General features: G+C 39.0%; 1 protein-coding gene across 2 annotated transcripts in view; it reads right to left on the reverse strand.

Moving 5' to 3' along the window:
- The window catches only part of NLGN1 (neuroligin 1), a 376,858-nt gene that overhangs the window by 322,258 nt on the left and 36,417 nt on the right, over window positions 1-18,183 (reverse strand). Inside the window, exon 2 of one of the 2 annotated variants that reach the window (XM_036389258.2) lies at window positions 1,168-1,257. The exons of the other annotated variant lie outside the window; for it this stretch is intronic. The gene's annotated coding sequence lies outside the window, so the exon portion shown is untranslated. The remainder of the gene's footprint in view (window positions 1-1,167; window positions 1,258-18,183) is intronic. 2 annotated transcript variants of the gene reach the window in all.

Raw genomic sequence — 18,183 nt, forward strand, 5'->3', positions numbered from 1 at the left:
ATGGGCTTCACATTAGGCTCTCCTGCTGTCTTAAATCATTAAATAATTGTGTTGAAATTCATCGTGACCTTGTGTTGTGCTCCTCTAAACATCTCAGAATTATTCTTCTAAAGTAAACCAAATCAAAGAAACCTATGATCCCAAATAAAGAGCCTAATATTGATAACAAGCTTTCTTTTCCACTAACAGCCAGACCATTACCACTCCCAGGCTGATAATGCCTGTAAATTAAAACATCCAGTGACATTTAAGCAAGCGGAGAGTTGACAGAAATTCCCATCAAGCCCTCCTTGCAAGGTTAAGAGAAGACCTTCAAGAGAAAAGAAATTTGATTGGTGATACATTTCCCAGGTCGAGAGGGGCTTCATATTGTGCCCTAATGTATGACTTCATTATATCATTTATATGCTTCTGCTCTAGCATCAGTCACCACTAACGACCCAGCCCTTCCTCATCCTTCACACAGCACTCATCACAACTGGCTCCTCTCAACATTTCTGTCCCTTTTTGACCAAGGTACTGGTTGCCATCTCAATTCATTACCATCAAAGCATGACAGCTGCAGAATTAGCTGCAGAAAAGGAAGATTAGATTCCCAAAAGCAGAATTCTGGTCCTTTCAGCAGGGAGCTGAGCAGTGCCACTACCAGATTGCAGAGGTCCTCACCTCTCAGGCTGTGCTGCTGGTTCTGAGCAGCTGCTCTGAAGCTCCACCAGTGGAATTGGCTTGCAGCTACCTTTCCCTTTCCATCCAAAATGCAAGAAAACTTCTTTTTAGTATTCTCCATCTGCAAGCCTGTCACTGCTTTACTCTGCAGAAGTCTAAATGCCTTGTGCTGCTCCTGACACAGCTCTTTGTAGGAGAGGGATGGAGGGGCTTAGAGAGGTCTCTGCTTCCTCCTTTCAGCACAGTGTGCCTTCCCAGGAGTGCTTTTCAATCTTCCAGGGGATATCCACCTGAAAGTTGCCAAAACAAACCCTCTTCTGCCTCTTCCAAGCCTTTCCCTGGTACAGGCTACAGTCTTCCCACAAAAATTCTACTGGAATAGTCCAAAACTGAAAGGACAGCTTAAATCTTCCCTTCAGTCTTGCTATTCCATCCCAAAGGAGGACACAGCTATTCTTCAGCAATGTTTGCCAAGCCAAATGTGCTTTGTATTGCCAGTACCTGTCCTGTGCTCCAATCCAAAGAGTAATGCCACCATTCCAGAGCAATTGACACAATCCGGAACAGCCGGTCATTATAAATCACAATGTCCTAATGAAGGATAAAAAGAAAAGGAACATTTATGTGGCAGACATATTTCACAGCACATTTACACTGGCATTTTTCAAGAGCTGAAAAGGTATATGGATAGAGGGTGAGAGAGGAGAAGTGAAATAAAGAACTATGATATACTCGCAGGATGTCTGTTCTGAGCACAGACAAATTTCTGAAAACTTTTTAAAGGTCATGGTTGCTAGAATTTACACTGAAAACTTGCTTTTTTTTCTTTTACCTTGCTGATCTTAATGTGTCCTTCTTCTTTGTGATTTCATGCCATGCCAAAGCTAGTAGTTACTAACTTTCTTAGGCTTGCTGTTACTGTTGAGGAAGTATTATATTTATGATGTACTATATTATGGTAATAAATAATAACAATTTGCTTCAAGAGTTTTCATTACTGTGATCTCTTACATGAAACATAGTGCAGAATACAACAAAATAATAATAATAATATTAGTATTAGAAATACAAACAAGAGATGCAACTGTCTGTATAGTTCAAGGAAGTGGCACCTATTTTAAGGAGATCTTGCTGATTTTTAGAAGTGCTTAACCAGCATGAAAGGAAACCTTCTATGAGCATGTGAGCTTTGATGTCTGAAGAATTTGTATTGCCATGTAATTCTTTTAGCTCATTTCTCCTGTGCAATTCTGAAGGCTTCATTGTCACTAGTACTCTAGAATAAATTCAATAATTGAGATCCTTAATTTTTAGTCTGCTTGCTTGACCTTCATACCTCTAACTACAATGAACCTGCACATCGGACATCATGACAACAGAAAAATGCCATACAGCATTTAATGCCCTTTTAAAGGCTTCAAGCATCTCACTTTTCTTCTTTTTTTCTTTTTTTTTTTTTCTTTTTTTCCCCCACTAGGGATTGCTCACACTTACAGCTGGTGAAGGATGAGCAGGTTAATGACAGGACCATAAAATAAAACTCCACTTAAAGTCAGAATAAGCGTAGCAGCAAGTACCAGGATCTTCTGCAAACCTAAATGAGTCTGCCAAAATGGTTACATATGTAGCAGGAACCGCAAGTAAATCCAAGTCTATGGTCCTAAAGAGTAAGTGTAATCACTATTTTATCTCCATTTAAGTGATACATTAGGACAGAAGGAACACCACTGCTTTCCTTGCTGCACAAACAGATATTTAACAGTGGTAGCATTTATGCAAACTACCTATTAAGCTACTAAGAAAGCGCCAAAAAACGCAGCAAAGTAATTAAATAATGGACAAGGCCTGAGTTTTATTAGAAGGTTTCCAAACCATAAAAGCAATGCCAAAAGATAGTATAAATTCAGTATTGTTTGAATGGACTCTTGAAGTCCTGTACTCTAATCTACTCTTTATTACTCATCCACAAAACATCTAGCAATTTTTATTACAAGTTCCATCCATTACAGTATTAAACTTAAATTCAATATACACTGCAAGGTCATGATCCTGGTGGTAATGAAAAGCTGTGTCTCATAGAGCCTGCTTCATTTAAGGCTTAGATCCCTTGACCTACTAAAAAAAATGAGCTTCACAAAAGGCACGCTCAGATGTCAGAAGGAGTCGGCTCAGCATCCAAGTGGAAAGTTTACTTAGTAGCTCCAAAAGCTTTAATTGCACGCCAGGCCCGATTTATAAAGCCCTTCTGATGTTCATGTTCTGGAAGAAAACCCCTCTGGTTATCTGATGTCGAAGTTGAAATTAGTCCTTTGGATCAAATAACCACAGCACAAAACAATTTAAGCCCACTGAATGTGCATTTTACCTGCCGCTGGCTACAGCGAGCCCATAATCTTTGGAATCACTACCATTTTACTCAATATTTGCTAAGTTAGACTTTGTAGTACTGCACCAGCAAATGTAATAACATGAATAATGCTGGTTTTTAAAAGGTAAATAGCATATTCTGGTCTAAATATATACTAAGGATGAAGTCGGAGTGACATAGTCCAACCTGTGACATTACTAAATTATAGAGGACCTTATAGTCTTAATATTTGGAAACAGATGTTTACATTGACAAAAACCTAACCCTTAAAACATTTTCACATCCTTATCTCTTTTTCCTTGTTTAATTATTTTCCTTCCTCCCATCTTATTAGCTTTTTAGCATCTGAAACTGAGTGATTGCTTCATCTCGGAAGCAGTGTGATACCTTAAATTGTTTGCATTTTGATTCTGGAGCATGCAGCCAGGATTTGTCAAACAAACAACATAAGGCATGTGTTCTTGATGAGGTAGGTCAATTAATACTAATTGTAGTGCTCCTGTTATCTCACTGCCCTTGTCTCTTGCCACTAACTGTGCAGATAAGGACTTCTGTGAGATAACAAACCCAGACCAGCTGCAACACCCATCCAAAGGTAGAAAATTGCACAAAACCTGTCTACTTACTGCTTAGCAACAGCATAGTACTGCCTTAGTCCCCTGATTTGCCAAGGCAGTTCTGTTTTGCAGAATCACAGAATCCTTTAGGTTGGAAAACACCTCCAAGACTGTCGAGCCCAACTGCCCACCCAGCACTGCCACGTCCACCACAAAACCCTGCCTCCAGGTGCCACATCTACTTTTAAATATCACCAGGGATGGACTCCATCATCCCATCTGCCTATTCCAATGCTTCCAAGACCATTTGTTGAACAACTTTTTCCTCATAGTCCATCTAAACACAAACTCATCCACCAGAGCAACTTGAGGCCATCTCCTCTCACTCTGTAACTTGGTACCCAGGAGAAGAGACTGACCCCCACCTGCCTACACCTTCTTTCAGGTAATTGTAGAGAGCAATAAACTCTCCACAAGTCTCCTTTTGTCCAGACTTGGGAATGCATGAGGATAAATTTAGAAAACCCTCTATGATATTTTTCTTTTCTGTCTGCACATGAAGATGATCTTTTCCTTTTTCCACCCAGAACTCTCCTCCTGGAGATATTGGATCGGTCTAATAAAAATCTTTCTTCCATCTCCAAAACCAGTGAGATGGAAATCAGTTGTACCTTCATATTTAGGGACATATTTACTGTTAGCCACACAATTTTCCCCTCCCTGGTATGAAGAACTACTTTCAAGTCAGTTTTCTGTAGCAAAATACCTGCTTGTGAATGGTTGTCAGGAATAAGGGTCCCTTATCTGGCTTAATGAGCTAAACTAGACTAGACAAAAAAATAATTGGGCTTCTAGCAAGGGTGCTGGGATTTGCAAACCATGCTGGGAATACAAAGACACTGTGGCAAAAACAGAGCCACTGCTGTCTACATTGCTCTCACTGTGAAGATGCTGGTAGAGCCCATCCCAGAAATTTAAACACTGAGTGCAGGATAAAGAGTGGAAGACACCTTTTATAAATGGAGACTAAAAAAAAAATTTCAACTCTTAGGGACTTCATGTGACACTCCCATTGTTAGGGATGGGAACTGAGCCAAAGTGGTTATACTTAAAGGGAAGAGACAGTTTGGAACTGTTAAATGGAAATATTTTGTACAAAATGTGTAATTAAATTGTGGAACACTCTTTCATTGTAAAATACTTTGCTTAATAGCTTAGGAGGATGTAAAAAATACTTAGATATTGTAGACATAGGGACACATGCAATATATCATATCCAATTACTCTAAAATAGTGTATTAGTCCCCACTTGTAGCACAGAAAAAATTCATCTTCCTGTTCAAGATACAGTCCTCTCAACCACTGGGGTAAATATTAAAACTGCTCCCTAGAAGTACATGTCTAAAACTGGCAAAGCAAACAAGAAATTATGAAAAAAACCCCATTTTTCACACTTCAAGGAATGGTGTAACACTGATCCTTATATGCAGAGCTGAGCCTTATGTCCTCATTAAAAAGATGTGTTTTCCACAGACAGACAAGGAAATTGAGTAGAGCACATAGGAGTTAATTCACAGCTCATTGATGGAATTCTTGATCTGCTGAGGGTCAAGTGATTAAATCATTGACCACCTAAACCATTAATGAGCAAAGCCATGTCACTTGCAGGTGGTTTACAGCTGAAGTGACATTACAGGAAGGAGCAGGTGGTGATGAGTACTGAATATGCTTTCTACCCACAGAAATAGGTGAGGGGGATAAAAATAACAAAAATCCCCAGGCAGTAACTTTGAACAATTATTTGGCGGCACAGAATGTTTTGAAGACAGCAGAAAAATACAAAGTGGAGGGAGGCAGGAAGAGGCTGATTTCTCATTACAGAAAGAAGGCAAAGCTTGCCCTTCTCTCATATCAGCAGGAGCTTAGTGACACCTCATTATTTTGGAAGTTGCTACTACAAACAGCTCTACCAAACATCGAGTGACTAAAGCACCTGCTTCCACTTTTGCCTTTGTCTCTGCAAAAGCATCGAGCTTAGTCTATTCTCTTTAGAGTCAGGTTGGCTTTTTTTGCCTTGTCTTATACCAAAATACTCATTTTTGAGCGGAAAGTCCCTCAAAATAGTGTATCTGAAAGAATAATAGCACCAGCAACCATCAAACTGCAATAACACAAATATTCACTGAGCAAAACAGTAGATCTGTCTCAGGAATTAGAGCTGATAACATTGCTCTGCAGTGACATTAAGGCTGTTAATTTAATGGTAGCTTCACATTCTGAGGGGTCTTGTTCTCAAACTTTCATTACATTTCACAAAGGGAGTTAAAATTATTCTTTCTTTCACTCAGCACATGATACTTTGTAAGAGTAAACTGCAAAATTAAAGTAATTTCTGAAGAGATTTCAGATACAAATCTCTGAACACACTCAGTGGCCTGTCAGGGATGTGCAGCAGACCATAGGAAAACACAGATCATCGGTGACAACAATGTAAATTTCACCTCTCCCTGCTGAAAGGCATAACATTGGCTGTAAAAATAAATCATTAAGATCCCCCAGAACCTCAACACCAAGAAGAGATTTGAACTGTGGGAAAGAAATGCCGGTGTTATTACTTGAGTTATACTTCTTACTTGCTAAAGCTTTTTTCATTATCTACAACTAATTTATCTTTGCAACTAAACTTGATATTGTTCTGAGAGTTAGGAGTAAATTCAGCACTGTTCTTTATTTTTTTTATGGCCAGCAACTGTGGTAAAATATTCCTAGATGAGAGTAGGCTGCTTGCACATCATGTTGGGAATAATCCATATTCTGCCCTTACAAAATACTCCTATATTAGTGACTAATCTAATCCCAACAGATGTATGAAAATTGTCCTACTATGAGTGAACTCTGTTTTCAATTTTTAAAAAAATCTCCTTACTGTTGTACCATGCCTTTTATTTAAAGCTACCACGATTTTAAATCACCTGGAATTACCTTAGGTGGCTATTGCCACTTTCAGCTGTAGTTGACATGTAACAAATATTATTTCCTGATCTAAGACAGTGAGAGAGCCTAATGTGCAACCCACTTTATTTGGTTTTTGAATAAAAATAGACAGTTGAGAAGAGATAGCATTTCCTTGAAGGCTGTTGAGGATTTAGAAAGCAAACCATGTCTGCATAAACAAAATATTCATTAGACTGTGCTAAGAAAAAAACTGGAAAAACAATGGGCTTTACAAAGGGTAGATTTTGGAGAAGTGAGTATAAGAAAATTGATGTGACTTAAATAGAGTCCAGAAAATCAAGTGTAGTAAAGGAAGGATATTACTGGCTATGCTTGTTCCAATAAAACATTTACAGAATGTCACAAAAGGGAACTGGAGATGGTGTGCAGAAGCAGAGGATGAGGAAAACTGTATCAAGGATAAAATGACAGTACCAAAAGGTAGAAGGCATCCAGAATATAGGAGGATTATGTAAATGATAACAAGAGCCTGAGGCAATAAAAAATACTTGAAAAATGAAAATACTTTCATTTTTCAGATTGAAAAATGAGCATCAAATAGTGCAAAGCATCTCAACTAATACTAAAAGATATTTTAGGCATAATTATACACCCAGCAACTGACAGGCAAGAAAGGAGATGGGGTGTAAAGGAGAAGGAATGCTATACAGCAATTACTCCTGTACCTATCTCTAAAACTGAAGAGGGCAGACAGTTGCCTAAGACTCAACACCTTGAAATGATGGTGAGGAGTCAAAAGAAAAGGTGATGATACCCAAAGTGTCAATTAACTGGATTGTTGTTCATAAAGGCATAAGAGACCAGAGCCAAACAATGCTCATCTAAAAGTACTACATGAAGTAAGCACAGAAATTGAAGAAGGTGTAATGAAAATTTATATTTAGCACCATCATTTCAGGAGGCTGGCATGGGGCCAAGCAGACACACAGCAAGAAATTACCAGGCAGTTCATTTCCCATTAGTTGTTGAGCAAGTCTTAGAGCAAGTCTTACAACCATTAAAAGGATCACACTGGGGCTGGGGAGGAGGGGAACACGAAAACTCAGAGCATAATCAAGGACAGCTAATATTGTTTCAGGTCATGCCTCAGTAACTCAGGTTTCATTGAGCCTGTTACTGCCTTGCCTGGCAGAGGGCTGCACTAAATGTCAAAGATGTTAGTTATTTAGATTGTCAGAAAACATTTGACAAAGCTCCACCTCGAGGAGGAACTCAGCAGTGTTATTAACCAACAGACAATAAGCTCTAACGTGTCAGCAAGTTCTGGAATTTTGTTATTAAGCATGCAGTGCCACTGCAGAGTTCAAGGTGTTAGAAAGCAATGTAAAAGCAGGCAAAGAAAAAACCTCCACTAGCCCAGGTGTGACTAAAGGAAAGGTTAAGGATCGGATATGCTTCACAGGAGTCAAGAGCTCTTCTGAAGTCACCCTCCAGGGGAATTTAGATCCAGGGTAATTAGAGCTGCATCATCTTGACAAGTGGATCCAAATAGTTACAACCAGGATTCAGAGGTGAAGAGAGGACACTGGGGATCACAGTGCTCCTGGAGGGAAGTCAGTTTGGGTTGTTTTTCACTGGTCCTGTCTTACCTGCAAGAATCCAGACTTGCCCTTTTCACATGGATCTGAGCATCCAGCACCAACCATGGGCACACAAGCTCCTGCCTTGCCAGAAGGTGTGGACAGGTGCCCTTCTTGATGATGGGATAATGGATCTTGCCTGTTCTGCAGGACAAGCCCTTTTTTAGGCTGCAGTAAATGAGGACTGTTTGTACCTTTGAGTGCTGCTGACACCTGTTGGCTCCCTACCTCTTTGTGCTGTATTGATGCAGGCATCCAGAAATGGATTTCAAACACTTACCGAGGAAAACCTATTTTTCTTCATCACAAAAGGCTTTTGTTCATGACTGTCTGCACGATCACAATGATTAAACATGTTTAAATCCCTTTCCTGAGTTTATCAAAGCCCTAGAAAGGCAAATCTTGCAGGAGCACATTGAGGTGCCTCCTGCCTTGCTCAAAAGCCTCTCCTGGGGCTGTGCTGATGCCTGGAGAAGCTACCTAGAACAGAGGCTGGACAGAGTTAGAGAATTAAATAGGTATTATTAAAGGCCTTCAGCAGATGGACCTTGGGCAGTGCAAAAGCCCCATGAAGGCCACACCCAAGATGCACAATGCTCATGAGTTTCTCAGGCAGATGGAAGTTTGCTCTCTTTGCATATCAGAGGTTAATTGCCCAATTACACCTTCAGGTAATGAAGTCACATTTCCCCCAGTTTACTCCCCCAAAATTCATTTTTGTTTATACTTTTCAGGGTCTGAGGCTGCAATGATGACCTTGGTTCTCAGTTCCTGGAAAAGGATTGGTTTTTTTGGACCAAACTGTGGAGAGAGCTTACAAACACTCTATATGGAGTTCAGAGTTAATCACTAATGCAGTACAGGATGTGAAAAATGTAAAAGCTAAAAACTTAAGGCACCAGTGTGCAGTAGCATTTCAGCCATGCTCTCACTTGTCTCATCAGGAGCAGCTTAGAAGGACGTGTGGTTTATTCCTGATTCCACCCAGGGAGTCTCTGTGGCTGCAGCTGGGGAGCAGCTGTGGGGTGAGGGACCACGAGCCATGAGTGACTCGGAAGGATGGGGACACCCTGAGCTGGAGACAGCTGGGACATCCCCTTCAGGGCATGGGGATCAAAGGAAATGGGGGCTAGGCAAGGGAGCTGGCAAAGAGAGCTCCCTCCAGAAAATATTAACAGAAAATGAGAGGGGAAAAGAAAAAAAATAAAGCCTTGTGGTGTTGGTTCCTTAATTCATGCCAGAGAAATTGCAGTGTTCCTTTTCCATCATGCAGGAAGGTGAGAGATTATTTTGGGTAATCCTTTGGTCTGTGATCACCTCCACACAGCAATTTCTGACACTCTTGGGAAAGGACTCTGAGTAAAACAGGAGCTGCAGATGATAGCTGCTATCTAGGAATTGATATTTCTCTTAACAGTGCTGTGCACATGATCCATACATGTATGGAAAATGACTGAATGTGGCCACAGTCACACTGGAATATTGAGAAAATTCCTCTGCTTGGAAGGACAGCATTGGGGACAACAGACAGCTATCACCCAAACAGCTTAGAAACTGTACTTGTGGGAGGAATTGCAAAATATATATTAAAAAAAAAAAAAAAGAGGAACAAGGAGTTAACTTTGAAGGAAATTTCAAATACAAAGGTGGGAGATGAAAGTAAGACACAAAAGTGTTTAATGCAGCTAGGATGGCCAGCTCCTCAAGTGAACTTAGCTTGTCTAATTCCTTTGATTTCCACTAAGTAAAGTAATTTACAGAAGCCAAGCCCCTTGCTTCACAACTTTAGATTGTACCCTGATTTGATGAGAGCTTTTCCTAACCTTGGCTCAACTGCTAAGAAGCAGGGACGTGGGATTTGTAATGAATCAGGTCTGCATTCTGTGTTAAGGTCTTCTGATTTTTTTTTTTTATTATTTTATTTTTCCTGAAAGGGCAAGCAAATAACTCAAATCCCATGACAGGTTTATTGCAGAAAGAAATAGTAGTATTTGCATCATGACTTTTTTTTTTTCTTGGAATGCAGTAAAGTACTATAGAAGAGTATTTAAGTCATTTCTTTGGCTGAATTAAGTAGAGAAAAAGAGCATGTTGATTTATACATGGGCAGGTTTTTTCCCTCACTTCATTTTATTTAGAATAAAGCCAAGTGGAAAAAGAAGCTTATAAAACAGGTTTGAAAGAAAACAGCCCCCTCCCACAACACTTCACAAATTCCAAGATTTGCTTTTCCAAGATATACTCTTTTGTCACCAAAGTGCTGCATAATGGATTGCAGTAATAAAATTATTGCACTGGAATGATCTGGTTTACATAAGAATTCTTAAGCTTTTCTTTGCCTTTACAAAGAATATATGAAAGCAAATTAGGAATTAGCTGCTAGGTTTAAAATAGTTGAGTGTGTTAAGAAAAATGCAGATGTGTAATCCTGCAAATGTATGATAATTTAACATAAATAATTCTTGAATTAATTAAAGGATTTACAGGTTTGTCTCATGTTCTTTTTTCTGGCTTTTCTTTTTGAAAGCATGACTCAGAACAATCATCCTACACATCCTGGCACATGGTGCCTTAGGGGTGGGTTTAGTGCACACAGCTATTTATAGGCAAAATTTCGTATGTCTTGGACCTCCTCAAGTCCCAGAATCTAACACATTTTTTACTTAAGCAGCCCTCATGGCTGTACAGTCTGGTAATCATCCTTAGAGCCAAGAGTTGGATAAATCAGAAAAAAAATCTCTTCCTTCACACAGGTCTTTAGTTGGCCTGAGATGATCTTAAGAAATGAGGGGCATGTCTCTTCTCACTCTGAGCAGAACGTATGGATTCTGAAGCACTGCTGGTCCTTGCCAAATCGGGTGTGTGTCACAGGGGAAGGCAGAAGAAGAGAAGATGGATATTTTTTAATGCTCATAAGATCTGGATGTAATTTTTGACTGTAGGACAAAAGCAGTGCCTCATTCAGCAAGATGACAAAAGGTTATTTGGCACCTGGCATAAAATACACTTCTTGCAAGAACCTGGCATGAGCACCAAAGTGATAATGAGTAAAATGTCAACGTCTGTGCAATAAAATCATTGATGCTGAATGTTAAACAATCATAAACAGAATACTAAACCTTCTAAGAACATTATGCCTCTTCTGTGAACAGCCAAAAATTAGTCAAACCTAAACTGACATCTCTGATATGAAGAAAATAAACAAACCTAATGTCCCAAGACCTTTACCGTTACCTTTAGTGTCCTAGGACATCAGGTAAACTGTAGGAAGCACACAGTGCCACTTGTTAATGAATCACAGGAGATAAAATGACATCAGTCCAGTTAATGGATACTGTTCCTTGCCAAATCTATGGCTTTAAATTTAATTATAGTTGAGCTTCATCAATCATACAGCAAAAGAACATGGTGATGAAGACTTGAACTCCAAGATCAGCCCTTAATCAACAGGCATTTGCCTCATCCTCATCTAATACACTTGCCTGCAGAAACCACTTGGTAGAGAAAAGGGAGCTGTGATCTGTGAAGCTCTATGATTAATGGCTGCATTAGGAGAATTCAACCCTTGCCCTATAGCTATAGCTCCTCACCACAAATATAGATTAAAACACAATGTTTGGACTCAAACACAAGAGTTCTCTGATTTTATAATCACTTTACTGTAATGCTACTAAACCAAGTCTCCATGGGACAGCCATTTTTGTCTAGGTTTCCCCATCCTTAAAATAAGTTACTGGTATGGTTTCAGATCTTTCACTGGATTGCAATGATTAACCTTTACATTTTGGGTAGATGGAGGGTTTGTGAGACTAATGAAAAAATTTTCATTCTCGTCATTACTCTAGATTAGCACTTCATAAGGAAAATCTCCTTATTGTGAAACATTCTTATTCCTATGTAAAATTCACTGGGAGAAACGTTGGGGTTTTCCCTCCTCCTTTCCTTTATGTAATTGTATGAGAGGAAAATGAATAGAATTTTAAAATAAAGTTTAATAACTACTGAATGTTATAATATAAACACACAAAATACCTCCTAGCAATTTATTGAGTCCAAAATCAGATCATGGAGAGGACAGGTTGCCCTTCAACTGAGGAATTAAACACTACTCTTTTTCCTAGAAAACTCTTCTCTGATTCAAAAGCGGTCCTGACAACCCATGGTCCTCAAACGTCCCTGAGCACCTCAAGATGGAAAATACTCTTTATGCAACCCAAAACCTCCTTCCTCTCCACCCAACACCCACTGAGGTTCCTATTCCTGCTTCTATCCCCAACAGCATAGAGAGAAAAGAAACAATCTACAAGTCTTTTTTCAATAACTAAGTGTATCACAGAAATCTACATCTTGCCTACATTCAGGCAAAGCAAAAGAACAATCCTGTTAAATACTCAGACAACATTTCTACTGACCACAGGTACTTGGTCATCCAGCATGAGATTCACTGCAGGAACACTCTCAGAAAACAGCAGCCACTCTCAGAAAAACATTTATCTTTTTAGCACAAGGTTTTATGATATTACTCCTCTTCCTGTAATTAAAAGGACATTGTCTTGATCTTTAATAATTACATGCTAAATCAAGAAGTGTCCACTTCCCCATACTTCGACCACAGGGAAAAAATTACTGAGAAGAGTGGTTTTGTTTTCAAAAAATATTCATATTAAACCAGCATGTAACAACAACAAAAATATGCTCTTTCAAAAAGGCACTTGCTAGGTCATTATGCATTTCGGAGAACAGCCATCAACTGGGAGCTAAAAAAGTTTAAATAAGCAGCACATGTGGATGCCACTTCTGCCAAACTTCATACCAAAGCAAGCGTGTTGTATCTACAACACTAATTAGTAGCTAACATGAATACCATAAATTCAAAAGCATTAATTAATCCCCACTATTTTTCCTGAGAAATAACGGGTAGTAGTTTCTTTAGAGTGGGAGAAAATAAGATTTAAAAGCTGTGCTAAGACTGACTGATGGCAGACAGGCCTGAGGAGGTCAAAGCAGGCTGGATTCTCAGACCATCCCTTCCAACTCCCCGTCTCTGGCAGATGGATGACCATGGATCAGCTGCCTCCAGATCTCACACTGCACTAAACAAGAGATCACCATTGGTCATCTGGGCTTTTCTGCCTGACCCCATTTTGCAGGAATATTAGCAAAATCTCCATCCCTCCCATCTGCCAAGACACAGGGCTGCCTGGAGCCCAACCCTCAGTGTGTGCTTGTGCCCAAATTAGCTGAATGAAAGGCAGATTTGGGTTGAGTACAGCCATAGTCAGGGATAAATAACCAGGTATCCAAAATCACAGGTTCAAAAAACCCCCAAGAGTATCACAGAAAAATCAGTGTTAGGATTCAGAGTGACCACACTGCATAATGCTCTGCTGAATACCACAGTGATGAGCAAGGATTGATCAAACCCCAGATAACTCTTTTATGCAGCCTTATTATGTTTAGAGCAGACAGGGCACACTGAAATTTATTTAAAAAAACCATTGTTTTAATCACTAAATCACCATGTCTGTCTCTAGAACACCAACACATTCAAGAGAGGGGGAAGAAAACCAACAAGCATAATGTAAGCTGCACAAGATCAAAAGCAAGCAAAAGTGCAATTAATTTCATCCATTTTTAGAAGTAATTGTCTTTGCACCTTACCCAAAATTTAATGAGCATTACTCCTCTAGCATGGCAAAAAGCTTTGTTCTTTTGAGTTAATTGATTCGTAAACGCAGTAGGAGAAGTGTATCTGAAGTTCAGTAACCTCGATAGTTGAAAGAAATGGAGCATTCAATGGGTGTAGTGCAAAAGACTGCTGCAAACCCTGGAAATGTAACTATGGAATTGATTTCCTGTTTGCTGAAACTCATAGGCACTATGTGCGTTTCACAATTTCAGTTATGCTCCTTAAATAGCCTCTTTTAGTAATTATTGTTTAAAATATTTTCTGTCCCCTCCTTGTTGCAGAGCTCTTCATTTTCCAGAACTTCACAGCATAGAGTGGTTTCCAGTGACAGAAAATCAGTGAGGACTGAATGGCTGGCAAAAAAGATTTCCTACAGAAAAGGGAGATTTTTGGGTGACAGAAAATGAAGATTGGACAGATTTGTATACATTGCACCACAGAGGACTGGTTTGAATATGGTCAAAGGACTGTGGGTTCAAAGCACCAGCAAGACAGAGCCAAGACAGCAAAGGAAGGAAAAGAAAGGCTGTGGCTCCTGTCTTAGATGAAAAAAACAAAATTATTTCCATTTAATATCTTAAGGCTGGAAGAAGCCAGGTTTACATTTCATTTTTGCCCCTTAAGGGAAGATTTAGTACAGTATTGTTCAGTATGTAAATTCTAGTTACAGCCTAATGAGATTCCTACAAAATATTCTATTAATGCTAAAGGCTCTGTTCTAAGATTGTACTTACATATGCTGCTTATCTTTTTCTCATCAGGGCTCTTTTATGCTCCTGGATGAGTTTCTCAGCTGGATCATTGTAAAGTACACAAATTATGGGATTGCTTACCTGCACTTCTAGGAGATTAACTCACACATTCTACCACCACCCACCTGGAACACAAAACACCTTTGTGAGCCAACGTACAAATCCACTTAATCAGTGACCCAAATGTGAAATGCAGACATGGTGTCACGTATAATGCTGGCATAAATATCACCTCCCTGCCTCTCCACTAAATTCTGCAACATCAAAGCCAGCTGATCTCTTGGAATAGTTTATAGGAGGCCAGGGAATAGCAAAACCATCTCATCTCTGCAGAGATTTCAGCCTGGAGAGGTGGTGCAATACGAGACTTCAAAATGAGCCTCGTGTCCCTGGAGGGAAGTTTGCATTACAACATGCAATGCTTCATTACCACGTGTATCACTGTAATGAGGAGGTACTTATATCACTGAACTTGCATTACACAGAATTATATATGCACCATGCAGATGTGGGCTGGAGGATTGCACTGAAGAGTTTAGGTATTATTTCCTTTCCCAATTCACTTCTACCAGTATTTGTACCTCAAGCAGAAGTGAAAATCAATTTTGAATCAATGCTACTTAATTTAGGCTGCAAGCAGTTCTGTTTTAAAAATTATCACATCTAAATTTCTACGTGATACTGTGATTAGCAATGCTAAAATATAACGTTAAAATATAAATGTCTGATAACTTATTAAAATCCTTTAAATGTTCATTTAAAACTATACTGTACCAGTAGTGCCTCACAAATCTTAATGAGCTGAAGAATATCTTCTCATTCAGATTAATTCCTTGAATGTTGGAGAAATGGCTATGAGCTGAAAAGCCAGCAGGCTTCCTCTTTCAGTTTATGACAAGAAACTAGGAGGAAAAATATGTCATCTATTAATTCAAAAATTTAGAAGAAGTGGCTCAGGAATATCAAGCAGTTACGTAGAGTTCCCTCTGTACTCGTGAGGTGTTCAGCCTTTGCACAATTCATTTCCTACCTCTTTAATCTAATTTGGCTCTTCTGACAACTGTGCTATGCACACATGGCCATTTTCTGATGTCAGAATATCATGGAAATTCTGTCAAATGATAACCAAAAAAAACCCTAATTATCAAAAAAACTGATGGAAATTATTTTTTTTTACTAATAGGTATGTAATCCAAAATAAATTTTGGATAATCTTACTTTTATTGATTCTTAATGCATCTCAGCACTCTCAGGACAGTTTTATGCAACTAATTAAAATTGTATTTTATATGTTATCATCTAAACTAAATTCCTACTCACACATGGCATGACAGAACTAGAGCAGGAAGTTAATCTGACTTAAGTTATATTATTCATCATTTTTAACACCATAAAACTAAAATAATATAAATTTTGTTAAGACTGTAAAATTAATATTCTGAGTAATTGCATGTTAAGTTACGTACAGATAGATGAGTATGAGCATGTGGTACATATTTCTGCCTAAGCAAAACCAACTCCATATTTAATAAAAGATATGGGTTTTGAAAATCACTTTTTGTTGTTCTAAGTATTTCTGTAAAAAAAAGACTTCCTGTAAAATCTAAGTCTTTCTGTTCAAGTCTTTCTGTTAAAAAAAAAGAAGTAAGTATTTACAACTGCATGTTTTTATTGCTCATTTTCAACTTGATATTTTCAACTTAAACCCAGGGGTTTAAATCACTCTCATTTGTCAACCAGTGCAAAATCTACCTATAGTTTCATCCCTGGGACATGGCACGGGCCATAATTTTTCTGTCAGGAAGGTAAATCTGAAGGCGCCTCTTTGAAAACGGGTATTTGGAACACGATTAAAGTCCATAAATACTGGCTAATCCCGTCGCTTTCACAAGATGTACTCCTTGTTCCCAAAAGAGGTGTTCCTGGCTCTTTGCAAGCCCTGTGAGCAGTGTCACAGGGAGCTCCAGCTCTGCCAGCTCAATGCAGGATCCACGGGGTGGGACAGGGATCTCACTTTGCTGCTCCTGACCTGCCGCGTCTTTTGGACGCCCCTTCTTCCCGAGCCTTTGGCCAAATGGACTCCTTCTACACTGGTCTCTTCCAGAATGGAGACTGCAGGATAAATGAGCAGGAGTTTGGTGCCAAGACATTGCCTGGAGCCCTGGTTAAGGCTTGGGAGTGAAGCCTCCCTGTGCCACCCTAAAGCCGCTCACTTTCACCTCTGCAGGACTGGGTGAGGAAAGCACCAGCCACACACTTGTGTGGGAAAGGGAGGAAAAAAACCCCATCCCTAAAACCAAGCCACATAAATCCTTCATGCAATCATTTTATTATCTGTGCATCTGCAACCTCGTCTCACAGCCAGAGTGTTTAATCAACAGATTTTTGTTCTGTCCTCCCCGTTCATCAGGGGAGTGCTGGCATGTTGGCTCAGCTCTTGCAACTCCTGACTGGTTAAAGGGAAACAGTCCTGGCTTGTCAGCCCCAAATCTACTGCATTTTTACTGCCCCACAGGTGTCCTGCACACAGAGCTATGGGGCTAGAAATATTTAAAATTTAATAAATTATCTAACTTTCCAAGTGAAGGAAGGTGGCCCTTAGTTTCTGAGTGGCCCTCAGTTTCCCTAACACAGTACAGGAGGCAAACTAGCAAACAGAAATAAAGAAAAACATAAATTCTAGAACACAACTATTTCCCCAAGTATTTAGTACACATTTACCCTAAAATCAAAGCTAACTAATCTATTCTCTTTAAATATACTTATTTTTCAGTTGGATTTGATTTTTTTCATGGAATTGTGCCTCACTACAACTTTTACTATGCTCCATGGGCTCAAAATAGATTTAAAAATTGCTGCCTTCTGTATTTTAAAGATATAAGAAAACTGTATACCAGGAAAAAAAAAAGAAATCCACCTAACAGTAAGGTCTAATATGCTGTGAAATAATCTTCCAAGGAAATGGTAGACTTAAAATGAAACTGGAAAAAGCATAAGTAGCATAAAACAGAGGGATGGCCCTGAAGAGATATACAAGATGAATTACGTCATCTTTCTTTATCTCTATATCCAAGTAAAATATCAGTGAGAATATAAAATCCAATAATTCTGCACACAAATGTCATGTCATATGCAATATAATGCTTTAATCCTATTATGTCTAAAATTTAATTGCAGTTTTTTAGAGAAATTGAGGGAGGAAGAGCCCTTGGTGTACATACAGATTAGATCCAGTTTCCACTCAAACAAAGCAAATAAATAGGCCATTCAGGTCTCAGTTTAACAACCCACATTAAAAGATAGGCATGTTTTCATTTGGAAACTCCAAAGAGTGATTCTGGCTTTTTAAATGCAAAAAAGACATCCCCTATCACTGCAGATGAAATAAAATAACAGACAAAATTAATACTTGGGAAATAGTAGGTTTGATTTCTGTTTCTCTGCAAGGCAATTTTCATTTCATACATATCCAATTAATATGCTCCATTTCCAATATGTGGATAAGTTGTTCTTCTGTAGATGAAATTTTCTTTCAGCTGTACTTTCACTAGAGAAA

The sequence above is a fragment of the Molothrus ater genome, chromosome 10 (assembly GCF_012460135.2).
Source record: "Molothrus ater isolate BHLD 08-10-18 breed brown headed cowbird chromosome 10, BPBGC_Mater_1.1, whole genome shotgun sequence".
In the NCBI taxonomy this organism is placed as follows: Eukaryota; Metazoa; Chordata; class Aves; order Passeriformes; family Icteridae; genus Molothrus; species Molothrus ater.